The sequence below is a fragment of the Cibotium barometz genome, chromosome 11, assembly GCF_041138505.1.
Source record: "Cibotium barometz isolate CiBa-2024 chromosome 11, ASM4113850v1, whole genome shotgun sequence".
Classification (NCBI taxonomy): domain Eukaryota; kingdom Viridiplantae; phylum Streptophyta; class Polypodiopsida; order Cyatheales; family Cibotiaceae; genus Cibotium; species Cibotium barometz.
Genome location: NC_141056.1, coordinates 34,490,480 through 34,498,586, shown reverse-complemented (window position 1 = coordinate 34,498,586; position 8,107 = coordinate 34,490,480). Strand labels below are relative to the sequence as shown.

Below are 8,107 nucleotides of genomic sequence, written 5' to 3'. Positions count from 1 at the left end.
TTGAGATGCTTTTCATCGTTTAGCTCAAAATAGAACAAAAACAATAATCATAATAATTATACTGCCTTGGGATAAGTTTTGAATATCTACTATCATAAATGGAAAAATGAAGCAGAGACACAAAAAGCAACCAAGTATGAAAAAAATAGACAATGAAAGAGTCTTGAAACCACATTCTATGTGTAAATTAACTCATTGAACACATTTTGTGCGTGATGCAAGCCGTTGAACAAACTTGTTGCTTAAAAAAGGCCCAAAAACTTGCAATTACTTTCTAAAGTGAGAACATGAACATGCACTTTTGCCAAGAATTGGGAGTTTCATGCTTGCAATCTTGTTTTGATGGGAGTGGAGTGAGCAACCTAATCACTCTCAGAAAAGAGCCTACTACTATCAAAGACTTGCATTTGATTCAACAATGCATGTTGTTACAATCTATGTATGGCATTTTGAAGAGCTTGGCAAAAGAACATAGACATGTTAAAAATGATACATGTGCTCCAAACCAAAGAGTGCCTAAATTGACTTATTTATAGGAGCATATAGAGGCATCTCTAGACATAGCCAATATATAGGCAAGCCATATGGACTTCGATACAAAACGATTGCTTAGTAAAGTATAGCCGAGTTAATAAGACAAGCCATTAAGGAAGATCTTCCATTACTAGAATAGGTTTCAATTCAAAAAAAAAGGAGAATTCGCCCAAGTTATTTATTAAAACAAAACATTTTAATGGGCTATCAAAAAAGAATTTCCAAAAGTGACTTTATGTCCCGTCACCCTCCGGGTTTGGTGCTTTTTGGGTATATTTTTCCTTAAATTTGTCAAGGGCCCCCGCTCTGGCCTCGTCATCAGGAATGTAATCTCAAAAATGAGCTGTTCCGTCAAGTTCTTGCCTGCCAACAGTCAAACTCCAAAACCTTCAAGTTTGTGCAACTCTCTAGTATGGCTAGCATGCAGTACACTCCCGCCGGTTCCATCACATCAAGATATTCCAATTGCGGCATGTGTTAGACACTTCTCATTACTGTCTGGATATATGGCAATGTGATTGAGAGACCTGCAGTGTCGTATAAAGGCTTTGATGCTTACTTCAGTAAGGTTAGAGCAACCCATTATGTTGAGGCTTCTGTGAAAGGTAGCTGGGGACCAACTTTGCATATCACCTCATCCAACATCCAATCATCATCATCGATGCAAAGTTCCTCAAGTGATTGCCCTTGCCCCTGCATTCCAAATTTGCTAAAAAAGAAAAAAAAACAACCCATCTCATCAACAACTTTGTGAACTGAAACATCACACACAAAGGAGACACATTTATGGTGACCACAAGACCCACCATGAGGATGGGGTGTTACATGCAAGTCTTTATTCATGGGGGTTTACAGGTGAACCAAACTGAAGCAGAGTTGTCTATTGTAGAATGGTCATCTGATTCAGAACTTAATCGGTTGAGATGCTGGAAACTGGAAGGCTAGGGACATGACGAGCAGTTGGCGTAACCATGGGGAATGGTAGGGAGATGGATGAACAATCTATATCTATGTTTTGGGGCTCGAAAATATAGATAGGGGGTGCTAAGACTGGACACAGAGATAGGAGCTAGAACAGTACATAGAAAAAGCAATCTGCTCTCGAACACATAGATAGAAGTTAGAGCAATCGGATCTATGGTCTAAAGAACACAGAGATAGGGGCGGGCGAACTAGATCAATGTGCTTGGATGGGCCTTGTCTCTGTAACCAATGGGGGGATATGTGATCAAAGTGGGAGTTTCCACAATTAGGGTTAGAAAGAACACAAAGAAATAAGGGAACAACAAACCTTTGAGCAAGGAGCTCCAAGCCTGTGGGGCCGATGCCATCACATTCGAATCGTTGAAGGCGAATGGGGTCATGCCTTGGTATGAAGAGCTGCAACAGTTCCGTCTTGGTGGTGGGGGACATACGCAACATGGGGGGGAGAAGCAAAGGGTCTTCCAACAGGCTGGCCTTTGCGTTAAGGCAAGCCAATGCTTGCACACCAAGGGGAGAACGCACAGCTTCCCTTGCAGCCCCACCTTGTCCAGAATGGCTACCGCTAGGTCATCCAGGAGAAGGTGGAATGGAAAATCCCCTTCACCCCTCGGTTTCATACTGTCATCTTGCATGTCCATGTCCACAGCCATAGCCATGGCAGCTTCAAGGTTTTGATACTACAACAGGCACACACAAACACGTGTAGGGCCACCTCCCCCTACTTATATATAAGGGAGGGGGGATTTGCTTTCTCTCTAGCTGACGGTCCCGACGATTGTCCATCGACTCATGATTGCAAAGAGCGCAAAACCAACCCCCTGGGGCCCTGTGTGTGCGGCCCGATATCACTGACTCTTCAAGCCTAACCACCTCTCTCTCTCTCTCTCTCTCTCTCTCTCTCTCTCTCTCTCTCTCTCTCTCTCTCAAATGGGTGGACATTAAATCGTCGTACTTCAAATGGGCTGGACGAAGAGGACCTCCTGTTGTTGCTGCTATAAGCTTACATTACCATAGGCATCTGGCCGTTCCAAGCTTAAAGAGAGGGATGGCTCAGACTGTCTTGGCACACACACACACACACACATCCTCTAGTCCGAGCATCGCCTCCACGATGAGCTACTATGAGAACTCGCTTTGCTTTTACTTCGCTTTGTAGCGTACCCTGCCCTACCTTTCTTCTTCACTTTGCTCTGTGTGAAGCTGTGGACCAGTGATGAACAGCGGGAACCAAATTTGGGAAATCAAACCCTGCCAAATTAAATTCCACCTTCCAATATTAACTAAACATTAATGTCACAATTATTCCCTTCCACACCCATAAATGGCACTTCCTGGCAATGGCATTCACACTAGACACCGAGCCGAGTACCTAGGACACCGGGCTGAGTTTACTTCTGGGATGCATTTACTTTATCTGATCCAACGGCACGTGATCACCGTATCTACTACTAGCGGGAACATCCGACAGCCAAGCTCCGTGGGTGCTGCAGAACCCGGATCCTCTTCTCTTCCCCTAAGAACCTCCGTGGACTTGCATCTGTTGGGTAAGATCTTTCGACATGCTCCTCCCATAGAACTCTAATTTATGTTGCCATTGTGTCGAAAAGATATGCGAACGTGAGCTACATCCAACATTGTTGCGCCCTCTGAGGGGTCTACATATCCTTTCATTTTGGGCCTCCAGAATTTTTATCCGGGTTTGCACCTCTATAGTTTGTGCTTTCATCATATCCATCATCTGCTATACTGCAGACGCTTAGTAGCAACAGCTTCGGAGGCCTCCTGTCTGCCCACCACTTCTAGGACAATTCCTCCACCCTCCGTTTGGTGCAGGTGCCTCACCTCTCAGATTCCAAATTATCATTCCGGCTCTGCAATGTTGAACTTCTTCTTGTAGCCTTTTCGTTTGTTCCCTCCGCAATTATCTCCCCTTCCTTAAAGCAGTGTGCCAGGTATTGTGCACACTCTCGAGCCGCTTGCATATAAAAATTGGTTGGGAGGTTCATTGCATTAAAAAAATTATGAGCTCATTTTGGGGCCCTCTAAATAGTTTCATGCTCTTGCTCTCTCTAAAAAATGGGGCCACAATGAAATTTTCGCACATTATTCTCAAATTTTTCAAAGTTGATAAATTTAGAATATACTCTTCAAGATCTAATGGTATATAACATGATAGGTTCTAACATAGGATAGTGAACCTCCTGATATGGCATGTAACGTTACATTTTGGCATCTTAAATCTTGTTTGTGGTGTATCTTGAACATTACTACTTGAAATTTATTGGAGATTATATATTTGAAATATACTCATCATCATAAGCTTCTAACATAAGATTGATAGGGCTCACCATGTCCCCATTTTTTAGAGAGAGAAAGAGCATGAAACTCCTTAGAGGGCCCCAAAATGAGCTCATAGTTTCCCTAATACTTAGGTCGAATTCTGGAATAACTATCTCCTACAAAGTTACCCTTAACAGTATTTTGGGCACTATCTTGCTCTTTCTCGATTCGATAGACTTCAATAGTAGGCTGAGCTTCCATTTCTGCCCTACACCATCTTTTTTATCAGCTGTTGGCGGCCACCAGATTCTGACCTCAGCAACTTTACCAAGCTGTGTAGGAACTTTCTCTGGGGCGGTGATCCCTGGAACAAGAGCATACCCAAAGTCAAGTGGGACATATGCACCACCCCTAAAGCAAAGGGAGGACTAGGTATCCAGGACATCAGGATCACTGTGTTGGAATTAGGGTTGCAGGAATGCACACACAACTTCAAGAAGATGAGGAAGCTTGAGCACAACACTGTAGTGTATTATGAGTGCCAAAAATAAAAGATAACCAACCCTAAAAGATAATGGGCGTATAAACAATGCACGGGGGAAAAAACCTCCTAGTGAGGGAAAAAGTGCCCCGGCGGTCCTAAGTGTGTTCACACACACATCACTACTATAATATGGTAACAAATCCCCCCTGGAGTGATGCGGTGAACAAGAGCTAGCACTCATGTATAGGGAAGTGTCTAGCTATGTGGACGAATCCACAAAAGGGAGTAAGCCCAAAGCTTTGCGAAAAGCTTCGAACTTTTCACGAGGCAGAGCCTTTGTGAAAAGGTCTGCAAGGTTATCCTGTGTTGGCACATAAGCCAAACTGATCTCTCCTGCAGAGAGTCTCTCCCTGACATAATGGTAGTGCACCTCAATGTGCTTCGTACGAGCATGGAACACTGGGTTCCGCGCAACTGCCAATGCGCTCTGACTGTCAGTGAAGATGGTGGTGGCAGATGGCTGCCCAACACCCAAATCAGCCATAAGGCGTCTGAGCCACACACACTCAACCGTAGCTGTGAAAGCTGCCCTGTACTCAGCTTCACAACTAGAAGTGGCCACAGTAGGCTGCTTCTTGCTCAACCATGATATGCATGAGCTTCCAAGCATGAAGCAAAAACCACTCGTGGACACGCGTGTGTCATAACAACCAGCCCAGTCAGAATCTGAAAAAACATGTAAATCTGGCGGCAATGATCCCCCCTTGGGATAAAACAACCCAAGATGCCGAGTACCACTCAAATAGCGAAAGATACGCTTCACTGCCTGCCAATGCTTAATGCCTGGGCTATGCATAAATCTGCTCACCTGTGAGACTGCAAACTGAATGTCTGGCCTCGTAATGCATACATAAATGAGGCAACCAACAGCTGTCTGATAGAGTGTGACATCAAAGTGATCTCCAGCATCATGAAGACTCAACTTCAAACCTGTCTCCATTGGAGTAGCAATAGGCTTGCAGTCTTCAAGGCCAAATCTCCGCAACAATGTTTCAATATACTTTGTCTGACACAAAGCAATACCTCCATCACACTGCTTAAATTGTATCCCCAAATAATGATGCAAATGCCCCAAATCTGACATCTCAAAAGAGGCATTCAAATCAACCTTAAAATCAGCAATATGACTCTCATTTGGTCCTGTGAGCAGCATGTCATCGACATAGAGAGCAATGATTAGATGTACACCATCCACACGTTTAACATACAAAGTGCTTTCTGTTGGACTATTCTGAAACCCATGTGCAGTCAAATATGCATGTATTTTTTCATACCAAGCTCGTGGAGCTTGCTTTAAACCATATAAAGCCTTTTTTAACCTGCACACTTTGTTTTCCTGCCCTCTTTGAACAAAACCACGAGGCTGCGATACATACACCTCCTCATGCAAATCTCCATTTAAGAACGCAGTCTTTATGTCCAGCTGATGTACATTCCAACCATTATGAGCTGCTAATGCACAGATGCTACGAACAGTGGTCATACGACATGTGGGAGCAAAAGTCTCATCAAAATCAATGCCCTTCTCTTGAGCATAACCTTTTGCAACAAGCCTAGCCTTATGGCGATCCACTGTGCCATCAGGCTTACGCTTCAATTTGTATACCCACTTAGTGCCAATGGCCTTCTTGCCAGGGGGCAAGTCACATAAAGACCATGTACCATTCTTCATAATAGCATCGTATTCTGCTTGCATAGCAGCCATCCAATTTTCTGAACTTTGTGCCTCATCAAATGAAACAGGCTCACTTTCATCGCACACACTAGAAACAGCCAATGCATAACAATCTGACGCATAAGAGGCACCATGAGAGCCAGAACGAGTGCGACTAGACAAAGGGGCATCCAACTTGCTGTCACGCAAAGTCTGCACCAGCCATCTAGGCATATTCCTAGAGCCCTCAATCTCTTGTCTCTCATCCTCAAGTGCATCATGCACATCTACATCAGATATAGGCTGATCTGTGCCATCATTTAAAACCTGCATAGGCTGAAAAACTGCCTCATGAGGTATTGCACTTGACTGTGCACCACTGAAAAGAGGCAACAATGTATCATAGACATCACGTGAGCTGATATCTGTCTCCTTAGTACATGAAACCAAGGGCTGAACTGCATCTTCCACAAATACAACATCACGGCTAACCAAAATGCGCTTTGTCTGTGGATGATACAAACGATAGCCTTTGCTCTCAGCACTATATCCAACAAAAATACATTTGACAGCTTTGTCATCCAATTTTCTGCGATGTTGCACAGGCACTAATGCATATGCCAGGCAACCAAAAACACGTAAATGGCCAACAGATGGCTTGCAGCTATGCCAAGCCTCATATGGAGTGACAACCTGTAATGCTTTGGTGGGACACCTGTTTAGTACATAAGTGGCACACATGACAGCCTCAAGCCAAAAACCATGTGGTAGACTTTGACTCTTAACCATACATCTTGCCATTTCCATGAGAGACCTGTTTTTTCTCTCAGCCACACCATTTTGCTGTGGTGTATACGGCACTGTACATTGGTGTTTTATCCCACGCTCAGCCAGAAATGCATTAAATTCTGAAGACATATACTCCCCCCCTCGATCTGAACGGAGGGTGCCCATCTTACTTTCTGACACATTTTCAGCCATAACCAAAAACTGTTTGAAGCACAAAAACACTTCGGACTTTGCCTTCAAAGGATATACCCATGCATGCCTGGTAAAATCATCAATGAAAGTCACGAAGTAAAGGTAGTTTCCAAATGATGGAGTTTGCATGGGACCACAAACATCACTGTGAACAAGCTGCAATCTGCGTTCAGCTCTCACTGATCCATCTTTGGGAAAGGAAGCACGCTGCATTTTACCCAATATGCAGCCCTCACAAACATGCTTGACAGGTGCCTCAAGCTTAGGCAAAGAAGACACCATTTCAGATTTCTGCAGGCGCAGCAAACTTGCAAAATTCAGATGATTAAAACGTGCATGCCACAGTTTTGCATCTGAAATAGCCTGCGTATCCATAATAGCACATGCTGAATCCTCTACACATTTGCCATCCATATTGAGCTTATACAGCCCTCGACATAGTGAACCAGATGCTACAATGATGTCACCACAAGAGAGATCATGAACAGTACATCTGTCATCCACAAATTTTACAACCAAACCTGTTTTGGCAAATGCGGAGACTGACAGCAGATTCTTTTTGATCCCTGGCACATACAATGCATCAAAAAGTGTAAAGGTGTTGCCATTTGCAACATTCAGCACAATCTGTCCAACTCCTTCAACGGGATAAGAGGAGTTATTGGCACAAGTGACAGTATTCCCTGTGGGAGCAGACTCAAGGAAAGTGAATAAACTGCGCTGCGAGGTGATATGCTTAGTGGCACCACTGTCAAAGTACCATACATCTGAATCTACTGCAGACATACATGTGTCATGCAAAGATGGGTCATAACTGCACTGCGCATTGAATGCCCATTCTGTATCTAGCACAACATTAGCAGATTCATTGTTAGAAGGAGAGGCATCTGCAACAGCCATACCAGCCTCTTTCTTCTTAGCCTCTTTCGCAGCCAGCTTAGGACACGCTTTGATGACATGATCATTTCCCTTACAGTACTTGCAAAATATCTTCTGTTTGTCACCCTTCTTCTCATCTTTGTCTTCCTTCTTTGGTTGCGCAGCATTTGCAGATTTCTGCTTACTAGAAGAAAAGCCAGCTTTACCTTTCCCGCTTCTCTGACTAGCAACGAAAGCTTGATCTGCGACAC

At 43.9% G+C, this 8,107-nt stretch overlaps 1 long non-coding RNA gene across 1 annotated transcript; it reads right to left on the bottom strand.

The window, feature by feature from the left end:
• Nucleotides 1-1,112: 1,112 nt before the first annotated feature.
• Nucleotides 1,113-2,008, bottom strand: LOC147634099 (uncharacterized). The gene is made up of 2 exons (XR_015266876.1): nucleotides 1,826-2,008; nucleotides 1,113-1,243 (listed from the first exon to the last, which is right to left on the bottom strand). It is a non-coding gene; the product is annotated as an uncharacterized LOC147634099 (long non-coding RNA).
• Nucleotides 2,009-8,107: the final 6,099 nt, after the last annotated feature.